At 53.8% G+C, this 13,800-nt stretch overlaps 1 long non-coding RNA gene across 4 annotated transcripts; it reads right to left on the bottom strand.

Moving 5' to 3' along the window:
• Positions 1-7,428: 7,428 nt before the first annotated feature.
• Positions 7,429-13,231, bottom strand: LOC125327411. 4 transcript variants are annotated; one of them, XR_007204205.1, is made up of 6 exons: positions 12,359-12,551; positions 11,949-12,244; positions 11,737-11,841; positions 10,202-10,316; positions 8,216-8,338; positions 7,429-7,622 (listed from the first exon to the last, which is right to left on the bottom strand). It is a non-coding gene; the product is annotated as an uncharacterized LOC125327411 (long non-coding RNA). The 4 variants fall into 4 exon arrangements; XR_007204208.1 differs by lacking the exon at positions 12,359-12,551 and adding an exon at positions 13,141-13,231 and having other exon boundaries at positions 7,438-7,622; XR_007204206.1 differs by lacking the exon at positions 7,429-7,622 and having other exon boundaries at positions 8,237-8,338; positions 12,359-12,553.
• Positions 13,232-13,800: the final 569 nt, after the last annotated feature.

Genomic DNA, 13,800 nt, shown 5'->3' with positions numbered 1-13,800 from the left:
GAAACCAGCAGGTGCAAGCAGGGAATTGGAAAAATCAAGTAAATACAGACATTTTACCTGCAGGAAGTAACAGAAACAGACTGAAAAATTCCCAGGTGTCTGGAAATTAATTTCTGCTCAAATTCTGTTCCCATTTAGAACTGAATAACCTCATGGATTTCATCAAGTCTCATTGGCATAACTGACAGCAAATGCATCCTTTTGGGTTTTTTTGCTTCTGAGAGAAAAATGCTTTTGGCACATGGCTTGCCAGAGTGCAGAGGATACTTGTTGGTTTAGTTTTGAGGGGATGGAAGAGAATTGGAGACCTTTCTCTTTGTATGTAGGATAGCAGAATGATCTAGCATTTATAAACTTCCAAATGATAAATGGTCAGAAACAAAAGATCTGTTTTAACCTGATTCCCCTTGGATATTGAGCAGCCTTAGCTCTAAAAGGGATTCCTTTTCCTTCCAAAAAAAAAGTCAATTCGATTTTATTCTAGTTGGTGCAATTTATTTTTTCATGAGTTGATTGCTGAGTCTTCATGAAAATAAAGCTGACCTCAGCAGTAAATGGAATTTTAAAGAAACAGGAGCAACTCCATCACACAGGTTTTAAGCAAATTATGGTCTTTCCTTTTTATAAATACATATTTTATCCAATCAACAGTAACAGCAGTTTGCCATCGAATTGAAAGGAACAAATTTTGAGCTATAAGGACTGAGGCTGCAGAAATGGCCCAGTAGTAATACTTGGATAGGAATTGTATTCCTGTGCTCTTTTTGCACAGAGAGGTTGCTGTAATGAAGGACAGAGATTGGAGTGTTGGGTTTCCCCTTGATTTGTGTAAGTTGAGATAAACACTTCTGGGAGAAGCCTTAATGGAATAGCTGAAAAATGTAAGACATCATATTATACTTGGGTTCTGCTTGGATTTATACATCTTTATGCATGTGTTATGCATTTTATAGTAGGATAAGTATGCTAACTGTTCAGGTGTAAAAGTAACAGATTTCTTAGGGAGATACAAGGCCATATATAGGCCATATATCCCTTCTAGGTCCGTCATGAGCTTCATGAGTCACAGGCATCACAAAGGCCTTCAGATTCTGTGAGTTAAGGGCAGTTGTGAGGAAACAACATCGCTTTTTGCTCATCCAGTTTTCTTTACGAGAAATATCTCTGTTATTGATCACATTCCCAATAACAGCAGGCAGCTAACGTGTCGCTGCAGATCCCAAAAACCCGTTGAAGGGGAGATCATTGCTCGTGCTTCCACCACCAGGTGAGACAAGAGATGGTCATATCCCAGGAGGCTGGTTTTGGAATGTTTTATGGAATTGGCCGAGTAGCTTTTACTTCTTGGGCTTCCATAGTCTGTCCATGGCAGGCCCAGCCTGTGCTTCAGCTCAGCGCCACTCTGAGCCCTCAGTCCGCAGGGAAATGAACGTCCCGGGCAGTTCGTACAGCTCTGTTTAATCTTTTATGGATTAGGATGATTTTCTGGGAGCAGGCTGTCCATCATGACCTGTTCCTTCCCTCTCCCTGTCAGATTGTACCTGTGGAAGGGCCGAGATGAGACCAGGATCTGTAAAACCTCTGGCTCTCCGTGTCTGGCCGAGGCTGAAGCCGTGTTTGCTGTCAGTGTCGACGGGGTGGGAGATGCTAAAGACTGAAAACTCCTTTTCTTCCCCTGCATCCCAAGACTCTGTGTTCATAAGAGAGTCCTTTCTTGGTGTCACCTTAGGGATACTTCCTAAGGCAGCAGGCGGAGGAAGCTGTGGTGTGTCAGCGTGGAAACCATCAGGACACACCGAGCACAGCTGGAGCTGTTGGGAAGAGATTCCCTCTGGGCTGCAGGCACAGATGAGGTCAGTGTGCTTCCTGGGCAGCATTCCCAGAGGAGCATACCCTGCGTGTTTTCCTGGAACCCGCCATGGACACGGTGCAGTAGAATCTCAGTGTCCACAGCTGGGAAATCGATGAATTGGAAGCAAAGCTGAAGGGCTTGTCCACTAAGAGAAGTGGTGATTGATAAACCAAAGCAGAGTGGTGTTCCACACGAGGGATTTGGGATTGCTGATGGTCCCAATCCATAATCTTCTGTTCATTTTCTTTTGGATGCTGCAACCTACTGGCTTGGGAGAGCTGTTCCTTTACATTTCCATTTAATTTTCTGTATTTCGTTAATTCTCCATGGAAATCTGCTTTTAATAACAAGGTCCCTAAGGATATTGATGACATCCCAGGTTCCTGGGATTCACAGGTGTCTGTTCAGACCGAGGATTGTTTTGGCTGGCAGAAACTGCACTAATCTCCTGGGACTCTCAGTCTGGGTTTGTCTTTGCTCCCAGTTCTCCTCGGTTTGGGGGTGCAGTGCAGCCCAGCCCTGTGGATCTCCTAGAAGAGTTTTGGGGTTAAAAAGGTTCTTTTCTATTTGTTGGGTTTGGGGTTTTTTTTTCTGTGCTAAACCACGACACTATTCTGCAATATTTCCTCTAGAACCTGATTAAAAAGAATAAAACCATGTCAATGTGGTTTTAATTGGTTCATTTACATTGGTTAATTAAAGCAAATCATTGAGAAGGGGCTTGAGCACTCCTTGGTTGGAGCTGGCAGCTCTTCTTTATTTTCCCTTCATTATTTTAATTTCTTTCAATTATTTCTTAAGCAATTACTGCAATTAAGATATACAGTGAGGAGAACAGCATTGCTGCCCTGCTGGATTAGGAAATCCAAGTGCAATTCCTTGGAGAGATTGAGGAAATGGGGAGCTGAGCCTCAGGCTGCATTTTGGCAGCGGGAATTCAGTAAGGAAGGGAGAGGGAAGATTCCCCCCAAATTGGTTAAAGTCAATTCTGATGGATTTGGGTGCCCCCACCCCAAAAAATTATCCTGGTTAAAGAGGACTTGAGGAAGCAGCAGGATGTGCTGGGGGGGCTGTGCTGGAACCCCCAAGCCCTGGTCAGGGATGGCAGGCAGTGCCAGGTCCACAGGGACACTACAGAGGGGCTGTGCTGGGATCCCCAAATTCCAGCCAGGAATGCTGGGTACTGCCAGACCTTTGGGACACTGCCCGATCCAGAGTTTTCCCATTATGTTCAGCTCATTAGAGCCCCACAGGTTGCAAATCCCATGGGAGCAGTTGGAATCCCAGCCGGTCACACAGAAGCCAGTCTGGAAGAGGAAATGAGTTGTTCCACAGATTTATTTTTCCCAATGCGTTTTTAATTCAAGCCAGACCCGACCCACACCATCTCCCACCCACCCCCCCTCCCCCCCACAGACCCCATATCCTTTAGCTTTGGGGTTTCTCCATCAGAATTCCCTGCCTACGCTGGACAAAAAAATTCCAAAAAAATTGCGCTGGCGCTGCGAGGACCGGTGGGGTTTGGGGGTTCCGGGGCCGCGGCGGGGCCGCAGCCGGAGCAGGAGCGGCAGCCGCGGACTCGGCCCCAGCGCCCGTCCCGGAGCGACTTCTCCCCGTCCCGGTCCCGGGAGCGGCCCCGGTGCGGCCCCGGTGCGCGGGGCGGGTCCGGCCCGGCAGAGAGGGGCGGGGCCCCGAGCGATGGAGCCGCCCCCGTGCCGGGCAGGGCGGGCCCCGGGGCCGGGCGGGGCCGGGGCTCTGGGGCGGTCCCGGGCGGGGCCGGGCGGGGCCGGGGGCGGCTTCAGGGGCGGGGCCGGGCCCGGCTCAGGTGCGCGGGGCGGGGTCCGCACAGGTGCGCGGGGTCCCAGGGCGGCTGCGCGGGGCGGGGCCGAGGTGATTTAAGCCCCCGAAATCGCCCCCGCCGCCATTTGCTCCCTCAGAGCTCGGGGAGGCTGCGGCCGGGCCGGGCTCCCCCGGCGTGGCCCGGGTGAGGCCCCCGCTCTCCCTCTTTCCTCCCCCTTTTTCTCCTGCCCTTCTCCTCCTTCTTTCCCCGCTTATCTCCGCATTCCTACCCCCCCAGTTTCTTTCTCTCTCCCACCCCTCTCTTCTTCTCCCACCTCGCCAGCCTTCTGCACCCCTTTTCTCTGTTACCCTGCACATCCCGGGTCCACCCACACCCCTCCTTCTTCACCTGTCCCTGACCCCCCTCTGTTCTCCCTCTACCCCTCCTTTGTCCACCATCTTCCCCCCCAACTAGCCTTCCCTTTCCCCTTCCCTTTCCCCTCCCCTTTCCCTCTTTCCCCCGCAGCCGCGGGGCTCGGGGCGCCGGAGAATAAAGCCCAGAGGGCCGGAGCCCGGCGCCCCTGCCCTCGCTGGAGCCCCACACGGGCCGGGCCCGCTCGGCGGGTCCCCCGTGCAGTACAAAAACAGCGCCGGGGCTCCGGCTTTCCACACATCACACTGGGGGTCACCGGGGGGAGTCGGGGCTGGAGGTCAGGGTGGGCCCCCTCCTCCAGCGGGGGTCCTAGAGTGGGGGGTTGGGGTGGGATAGATGATGATCATACCATGGAATCATGGAAGGGACACAAAGACCCTCTGGATTCATTCTGTCGTCCCATCCCACAGCAAAGAACACGTCCAAAAGTGCCTCCTCACCTTCATGGAATGGGAATGGCTGTTAGGGGCTCTTGGCAGGAGCACTTGGAGACCAGGTAAGAATTGGAATGGGATTTTTTTGGCTGCTGTTGGATGTGGTTTTCTCTTTTCAAGATGCTCCTCTGATTGATGTTTTCCAGGGCTCATTTGAGGTTAATGCCGAGAATATTGAAGTAGTTGGAAAAGAGTGAGGAAAAAATGGGAACCTGATCCATTTGTAGTAATTCCAAACTGCTCCTACAGCGCTGTTCTGGGGGAAAGCTGGTTAAAGGATAAAGATGCAGAGGAACAAGTGCTGTAAACCCCCCTGGCTCTCTGAGAGAGCAAACCTTCCAGTAATGCCAGTACGTCTCTCTGAGAGACGCTGGGATCACAAGGTTTTCCAGGAAAGCAAAACAAGGGCAGAGATGAGGGAATAAGCTTCCAGTTAAGAATGGTTTGGTGGGTGTAGGAATGATTCTTGTATGTTTGATGCTTCCCTTTTTATTCCTGGTATAATTTAAAAATTATTCCTTTAACAAATCATCTGAATTTGAGAATTTAAATTTGAGAGGAAATTGCAAATGCAAAATGAACACATGGAGAGGTCATGGAATCATCCTGGACTTGCGGAATGGTTGGGGATGGAAGGGGCCTTATGGATCACCTCGTTCCATCCCCTGCCATTCCATCCACTAGCCCAGGGTGCTCCAAGGCCCATCCAGTCTGGCCTCGGACATTTCCAGGGATGGGGCAGCCACGATTTCCCTGGGTTTACAGGCACAAGAGGAAAATTCCAGCAGGAACTGAGGGGTTTCCTTTGCTCTGCCTGGCCCTAGCAGGGCTTTGGGAGGCAGAGGCTGTGGGAACAAGAGCTTTGTCCACTGCCTTGGGGGAGTCTCTGATGTCCCAAAACCCAGCAGAGCAAGTGGTTGTGGTTTAACATCCCGTTCAAAGGAGATGCCAGGCCAGAAACGGGAATGGACTGCAGAGCAGGGATGGTGCCCAGCAGAGGGGTGACTGTCCAGGGGGTCCCAGCAGTCCATCCCTGCTGCCCAGGTTTGGGATGAGCAGGCTGGTGACTGTCCCTGTGCTTGCTCTGCAGGATGAGGAAGCCAGGCCTGCTGAGGAGGAAGATGAGGAAGTGTGTGAGGATGGAGACAGCGGCCACCAAAGGCTGGGGAAGGCACAGATCCAGGTAGGAGACGTTGCCTTGCGAGGAGAGGGACTTGTCTGTCCCGTTGGAATTTGGGGCATGAGGCCAGTGGAACAAAGGCTTTGATTCCATTTTCTTGCTTGGGTTTTCACGTGCCTTAAGAGAGCTTTGTGAAAATGTCATTATCCCTGATTGAGTCTCTGAAAAACAGGGATTGAAGCTTTCAGAAGGGGCCCAACCCTGCCTGCATGTATCCAAGTGCAGCCCCCCCTCCCTGTTTTTGTGTCATCCTTTGCTGCTCTTCCCTGTTATTACTATTATTGCTGCTATTACTACTATTGTAAATTCCCACTCCATTTCTTCCATAGCCCTTTGCTTCCCAGACGTGGTGCTTTAAGGCAAGCCCCTCCAGCCTGGGAAGGGGCTTTTGGCTCCAGAGTCATTCCCAGTCCCCATGAGCAGCTGGACCTGTGCTGTCCCCAGCAGGTGCCTTTCCTTCCTTCCCTGCTGCACTTTGGTTTTTGAGGGCCCTCTGGGGGGCTGAGGGAGAAGTTCTTTGTCACTCCAGGGCAGAATTAGCTCTGGTCCTACTCAAAGCAGGAGGAATCATTTCATCCTTGTTTTTGGATACACCTTTGGTGTTTTCTCTCTTTTGCTGACACTGTGTGGTGAAGCAGCAGCTCCCTGGAATAATTTTTAGTTGTAAAACAATGAATTCCCTGCTGGAATCCCAGTCCCAGCCCCCCAGATCAAGGTGCAGTTTAAGGCCTTACACCCTGACCAGGACAAGTTCCTGTCCTTAGACATGGAAACCAGGAGAAAACTCAGACTGGATTGGAGCCAGCATCCAGAATGGGGAAAGTGAGGCAGCGTGCTTGGCCCAGGCTGGGGCTGGTACAGGGGGTGTTCCCCATAGGATGACACCCGTGTGGAACAGATCCTTCTCTTCCTTCATCCAAAGTCCCATGGCAAAGGAGTGAAGAACCCACAAGTGGGGCCTGGAAGGAAAACGGTTCTGTTAAAATTAGGCAAAGAATGCACTAAGAAAAAATGGACATCCTTTTTATGTATGAAAGAAAGTAGGGGAAAAAATGTTGAAAAAGAGCTCTTTTATTTGGTGCCACCTCTCATTTTTTTATGGATAAGACCCTATAGCGAGCAATCAGAACAGCAGTGTGAAAGGCACAAGCCTTTGACTTCCACAGTGGACTTAATTTCCATTTTCTCCTCTCTTTCAGGACAGGAAAAGCCACTTAACTTGTCCCATCTTTACCAAAAGCTTTGGTGTTTGAGCAGCCAAACCCAATGGGCTCCAGACTGCACTGGAGGGCCCCTGGTCCTGCCTGTTGTGTGGAGTAAGTCCCCAGTTGTCCCCAGAGTGTCACAAATCCAGAGGGATCAGCCCTGGTTTCAGGCTGTCCTTGCCCTGGTCCCTGCAGTGCCCAGCACCTGAGACACAGAGAGAGCCCTGTCCAAAGGGGCCTTTGGCACCTTGTCAGGAATGTGGCAGCAGCCCCAGGAGCAGGCTGGAGGGGAGAACTGGGGCTGTGTTTGAGACTGACCAGGTCAGCTCAGTGTTTACCTGTGGGGGAGTTTGGCCCCCCACGCTGAGTTGAAGCGGGATCAGGGTGACAGATGCTGCATTTTGGGCACCCTGAGAGTTTCTCTCCCCCTTGGAGATTTCCTGCGGGGATGGGGCAGGGCAGGGAGCAGAATTAACCCTGCACCTCCCGTGGCCACTGCTGGCCTTTGTCTCTCTGTTGTGCCATCAGCCTGTGGGAATTTGCTGCTGCCACCCCACCTGGGGGCTGCGTGCTCCTGGCAGCCCTTCCCAGCCCCACAGCCGAGCTCCAGCGCTGCCTCCAGGCTGTGTTGGGAGAGTTTGCTGGGAATGTGCCTCATCCCTGGGAGTATCCTTTCCTTCCAGAGTGGAGGGACAGAGCTTCTGGGCTTGTCAGCTTCAGAGTTTGCTTGCAAAAGTCACTGCAGGGAAGAATGACAAGGAGGTTTGTCAGAGTGCTGCTGTCAGACCCCACCTGCCAGTCTGGGCTTTGGCTTGGAGGTTGCTGTGTATTGGCCCTGCAGGGAATGAATGTCCCCTTCCCACCTCAGCCCAGCAGATCCCAAGGGCTCTTCCTGGAATACTTATTCTTTGCTTCCCTTTGGGCTAACTTAATCTGCACCCTTCCATGAGCAGTTCCTTGGCTTCTCCTGGAGAAAACCCCACGGCAGAGGCAGTGTGCAAAGGAGCCCAGAGCTGTGCTTGGAGCAGAGAGTGCTGGGTGCTGCGTGTGCCTCTGCTGCCCCAGGCTGGCAATATCCCCATGGAACAGACTGGGCAAATGGGATTAGAGGGAGCACAATCCCTTCCTGGAAGAGGTTTTCTCCTGTGCAGATCAGGCACAGGGCAGGAAGGGAACTTTGGAAATCAGCTGCTTTCCCCCAGAAGGCATCACTCACATCAGCATGGATGACATGACCTGTGCCTACTGCTCACCATGCACCCGGCCAGAATCAAGAGCAAAGGTGGGTTTGGGTGTGAGCACTTGAAATAACTTTGAAAGAGAAGAAATCACCTTTTGCTGCTTCTTTCTTTCTTGCAGATGCTGGGATTGCCTCTGGGCACATGTGCTGAGCTCTCCCTGCAGGGAACTGTCAGGCCTTAACAGCTGTGAGGTTGTGTTCTTCTCAGTGGGGAACTGGAAATAATTATTAATTAATTAATTGCAGAAATGTTTTCTGAACCTTTCCCCTTTCCTGGTAGATCTTCTCTTTCTGCCTCTGAATTTACAGCTGTTCCCTGGTGTCATTGGCCCTGCCTGAATTCCTTGCAGCTCCTCACTGGGAAAACCTGGGATAACTTCAAGGGGACAGAGGAGACATTTTTAGCTGAAAACCTGGGGTGACTGAGAGGGGACACAAGAATTGTTTGTGTAGGAAAATGGGAGGGGATGTCGAGCGGAGCAAGGTGGCATTTTTGAGGGAAAAGCTGAGGTGATGTTTAGGGGAGAGAATGCACATTTTTGGGGCAGAAAAGAGTTAATATTGTACAGGAAGGAAAAACTGGGGGGTAAAACCTGATGTAATCTGTAGGGGACAGAATGAATATTTTGGAGTAAAAATGAGGTACTCAGTAGTAGACAAAGAAGGAAAAGTTTGGAGGCAAAACTTGACAAAGTCTCAAGAGCAGAGAATGAACACTTGGAGGGAAAAATGAGGTGATGAGTACTGAGCATGTGGGGAAAATTTGGGGGCTAAATCTGAACTAATCTCTAGGGGAGAGCATGAACACACTGAGGTAATATGAGGGAATCAGTTGTGGGCAGATAGGGAAACGTGTAAAAATAATATTAAATAAGCTGTAGAAAGAACATTTTGAGGTAAAAATGAGGTAAGCAGTAGTAGACAGATGGAAAACTTTGGGGGTAAATCTTGATAGAAGCTACATGGTAGAAAGGAAATAAATATTGAAGGAAGAATGAGGGAATCAGTAGTGGACAGGTAGGGGAATTTTGGGGGGTCAAACTTGAAATAATCTAAAGGTTGAGAATGAATCCTTTTGGTAAAAATGAGGTAATAAATTGGGGACAGTTAAGGAAAATTTTGGGGGTTAAACTTGAGGTAATCTCTAGGGAGAGTGTGACCACTGACATAAACTGAGGCAATCACTGGGGCTAGACAAGGAAATTTGGGGTGTAAAACTTGGGAAGATCTGTAGGGCAAAGAATGAACATACTGAGGAAGCAATGAGGTGATCAGTAGTCAAGATGAGGTAGAATGTGGGGGGCAAACCCTGAGGTAATTATGTAGGAACCATAAGTGGTTTTGAGAAAAAATCTGAGCTAATTTGTAGGGGACAGAATGCACATTTTGGGGGTAAGACAGACATAACCTGCCTGGTTTTGGTTTTAAAATCTTGTCAGTGTACAGGGGACAAAATAGACATTTTGGCAATAAAATCCGAGTTCATCTGTAGAAGAAAGAACTCATGTTTTGAGGTAAAAAGGAGGTGATCAGAACTGGGCAGGTAGGGAAAACTGAGGGGGTAAAATGTGAGGTCATCTCTAGGAGAGAGAGGAGCATCTTGAGGTAAACTGAGGGAATTGCTGTGGACAGGTGGGTAAATCTGGGGGGTAAAACTTGAGGGAATCTCCATGGTAGAAAATGAGTATTTTGAAGTAAAAATGAAGTACTCAGTGGTGGAGAGGTACAGAAAATTTTGGGGGTAGAATCTGAGGTGATCTGTAGCAGAGAGAATGCACTTGATGGGGTAAACTGAGGTAATCACTTATGGACAGGTAGGGAAGTTCGGAGGGGTAAAAATTGAAAGCATCTGTAGGGCAAAGAATGAAAAGATTGAGGTGGAAATGAGGAAAGAGGTAGTGGACAGGTGGGGAAAGTTTTGGGGGCAAATCTTTTGGTAATCTCCAGAGCAGAGAAAGAATGCTTCCTTGTAAAAAATGAGGAACTCAGAAGGAGACAGATGGGGACATTGTGGGAGTAAAATCTCAGGTCATCTCAAGGTGAGGGAAGGACTATTTGGAGGTCAACTCAGCACTCACTGTGTCCTCCTTCTTTGGCAGCAGCTGGCAGGGAAGGGAGAAGAGGCCTCGGGCTGGAGAGGGGCAGGAGAAAGGCACTGTGGGCAAAGGCACCTCCCTGGCATCCCCGGGGCACCTGTGGGGAACACAGTGGACACTTTGGGAGCAAAGGGAGGTGATTGCATTGTCCCTTTGGGGGATGCTGGCATTTAGATCATTCCATCCATTTGCCTGCTGAAATTGCCCAGCCCAGGGGCTTTGGCTGCCAGGGCAGCACAAAGATTGTTCCCTGTGTGGTGCCCAGATTTGGGGTTTGGCTTTGCTAGTTCAGATGAATTCTACCCCAAGCCCTGAATTCCCTGCTGAATTGCCACTGGAATAGCCTCCCAGTGCCTCCTGGAGCATGGATATTCCCATGCAGAGCTGCCTATTTAACACCAGGTGTGTCAGGAACCAGCAGAGCTTCCAGGGAAGCTCAGCAGGGTCAGGGCAAGGACAGGTTCATGTTCCATAGAATTTGCTGTTTGTAACCCTCATCCCCCAGCCCCCCCCCAATGTCCCTGGGGGCACCTGACAGAGTTCCCTGGAATTCAGCTGCCTGCACCCCCCGAGCTCGGGCTCCAGGTGATGTTTTAAAGCAGGAGAAGGCGCTGGCCGGACGCGCTCCCAGCCCCTGCTGAGGCAGCCCCTGTGCCCACGGGAGGACTTCTCTCCCTGCAGGAGCTGATTTCATTCCAGAGCCTCAGGAGTGGCCTCTGCAAGTTCTTTTCCCTCAGGAAAGGGATGCACATCCCTGCTTTCAGGGCACCAGCAGTGGGAGCCACCTGGGAAAGCTTTCCATCAGTTGTGCAGTTCCAGCTGGCTCCCCAAAAACTCCCAACTCAATCCAAACAGATTTCTCTGACGGCCTTTCATTTGAAGGCATCTCTGAGGGCATTGCTTGGCATTTCATTGCTGTGGGGGAAGCTTGCCTTGGCTTTAACGCTGCTGAGGGATGATGGCCTCAGGCTGGAAGGGAAGGCATTTTGGGTGGCTGGGACATAGCTGGCAGGAGTGTGGGAGGTCAGCACCAGGAATTGCTGTCTGAGCCCCTCTGCAAACAGCCCGTGCCGACATTCCCCGGTGCCAGCTGTTCCTTGGGGTATTTTTGGGGTGTCAGTGGGGTCTGTCGGGGCTGAAGCATCTGCAGGTGCCTGTTCAGAGCAGCCCCTGGCCGAGGGGCCGCGGGCAGCCCTTTATCCATGTCCATCCCAGCACTGCCCGGGCAGCCCAGTGCCCGTTCCCGGGATGTGTGTTTGGCACGCTGTGTGCCACAGGCAGGACACTGCAGGCACAGCTCCTCTCTGCAAATCCAAAGCACAAGAGCTGCTGCTTCCCTTCCTGGGCCTCCCAGCCTTCTCCTTCCCCCTGTTCCCTGCCAGCTGGGACACACAGAAGGAGCACCAAGGAACACTCCTGGCAGTGAGCAGGAGTCGCTGAGAGCTCTGTGCAGCTCTGGGCCAGAAAAGCTGGCCCGGCCTCAGCAGCCCCTGGGATTTTGGGCTGTGAACACTCACCTGTGGGAAAGGCCCCTCTGCAGGCAGGAGCAGCCCTGACACTCTCCAGAAGAACTTTGGCTGTGGACCAAGTGAACCCTCAGGACTTGCCTTGCTCATTTCTCCCTGAAAGGGACGTGGAATGAGCACCTTTACAGCTGTTGGATAAATCCTGGAAAGGGCAGGAAATCAGGGTTAGGGGAAGAGTTCAGTGCTGTCACACAACTGCTCACCTGTGTTGTTCCATGATCAGGTGCTGGCCATGGAGCTCTGCCCTGGGGCCATTGCAGGGGCTGGTGTGGAAAGCAGCATTAGCATAAAAGAAGGAGCTGTATTTGCATAGGAATGACCTTGCTGGCACTTGGCATTCCTATCCCAGGCAGGACATTGCCAGGAGCTGAGATTGGCTTGGTTGGAGCAGTGTACTGAGAATGCCCAGGTGTGGGTTCAGTCTACAGATGAGTCGTTCACATAAGGGTTCGACTTGGTGGTCTTTGTGTATCCATTCCCACTCCGGATCTCCTGTGCTCTGGAAATAAAGAATAAACAGTTTCCACTGGATTTTTAAACCCAGAGGTTTTTGCACTGGAGCGTGCAAGCCCCAGAGAAAGCGGGGGAGAGGAAGGAGAGCATCAGATCTCACCCGGCAGGTATCGGATGAGCGGCTCAAGCAGCAGCGAGCCCCGGCGAGGCCCCGGTCCCGCAGCGGGCGCAGTCAGAGCAGGAGCGGCAGCAGCGGCCTCGGCGCCAGCGCCCGGCCCGGAGCGGCTCGTCCCGCTGCAGCCGCGCTCGTTGGGCGGGGCCGCGGCGGGCGGGAGGCCCCCGGGGGAGCGGCCCCGGGGCAGGGGGAGGCGGGCGCTGCTGTGCGCAGGGGGTGCGGCGGCCCGGGCAGTGCCGGGGCTGGGGGAGCTCCGCGTCCCCGCGGGGGCTGCGGGCGGGGCCGGGCCGGGAGCGCCGGCGCTCCGGTTGCGCCAGGGGGCGCCCCACAGGGCGGGCGGCGCTGAGGGAGCGGCGGCCTCGGGGGGTGCCGGGGCCAGCACGGGCGGTCCCCGCGGCCCGCCCGCTTCTAGGCGCGATCCAGCGCCTGCTGCGGGGAAGCGCCGCCCTCCCGGCGGGCCCGGCACCGGCACGGCCCCGGCTCCCCGCGGCCGCAGCGGGAGCGTAGCCGGAGCTCCGGCGGGACCCCGGCCCCGCGCTGGCCGCAGCCGGAGCGGCAGCGCCGGGCTCGGCCCCAGCGCCAATCCCGGAGCGGCTCTTGCCAGCCGCGGCGATCCCGATCGCTAATGCCATCCCCCGTCCCACCTCAGTTCTCCGGCCCCGGCAGCCGCACCCCGCCCGCCGAGAGACAAGCGGCTCGGCCCGGGACCCCCAGCAGACACCGACAAGACCCGGACCCGAATCCCCGGGCCCGGGTCCCGTTCCCACCTCAGCGCCTCGGGCTCGGCGCAGCGCCGGGAGCAGCCCCCGGTGCCGGGCTCCGCACAGCGCCCCGAACGACGGTCCCGCCGCAGCCCGGGATGAGCAGGATGAGCGTTCACCGCACAAAGCGGAGCGGGCGCGGATCCGCCGGCATTTACGGGCGCGGGCGGAGCGGGGCGGGGCCGGCACAGGTGTGAAGGGCGGGGTCCGCACAGGTGCGCGGGGCCCAGAGCGGCTGCGCGGGGCGGGGCCGAGGGGATTTAAGCCTCGGGAATCGACCCCGCCGCCATTTGCTCCCTCGGCGCTCGGTGGGAGCGGTTGTGGCCGGACCGAGCTCTGTATTTCTATATTTCCATATCTCTATGTCTCTGTATTTCTTTTCCTTTATATTTGTGTTTGTTTCTCTTCTTCTAACCCTCTCCGTTCTCCCCCCTCTGCCTCCCCTCCCCCACCCCCTACACCCTCCCCCCCCCTACCCCCCCCTCCCTCTCCCCCCTAGCCCTCCCCTCCCTCCCCCCCAGCCCGGTTCCCCCCATCCCCCTCCCTGTCCCCCTACACACCCCAGCCCTGCCCTACCCCTCCACCCTCTCTCCCCTTCTCCACCGTTCCTTCCCCCCCCCATCCCGGGTCCCCCCTGCCCCCTCACCCTGCTCCCCTTCCCCTCCC

Source organism: Corvus hawaiiensis, chromosome 6 (genome assembly GCF_020740725.1).
Source record: "Corvus hawaiiensis isolate bCorHaw1 chromosome 6, bCorHaw1.pri.cur, whole genome shotgun sequence".
Classification (NCBI taxonomy): Eukaryota; Metazoa; Chordata; class Aves; order Passeriformes; family Corvidae; genus Corvus; species Corvus hawaiiensis.
The sequence above is the reverse complement of the archived record's forward strand: the minus strand, read 5'-3'. Positions and strand labels throughout refer to the sequence as shown.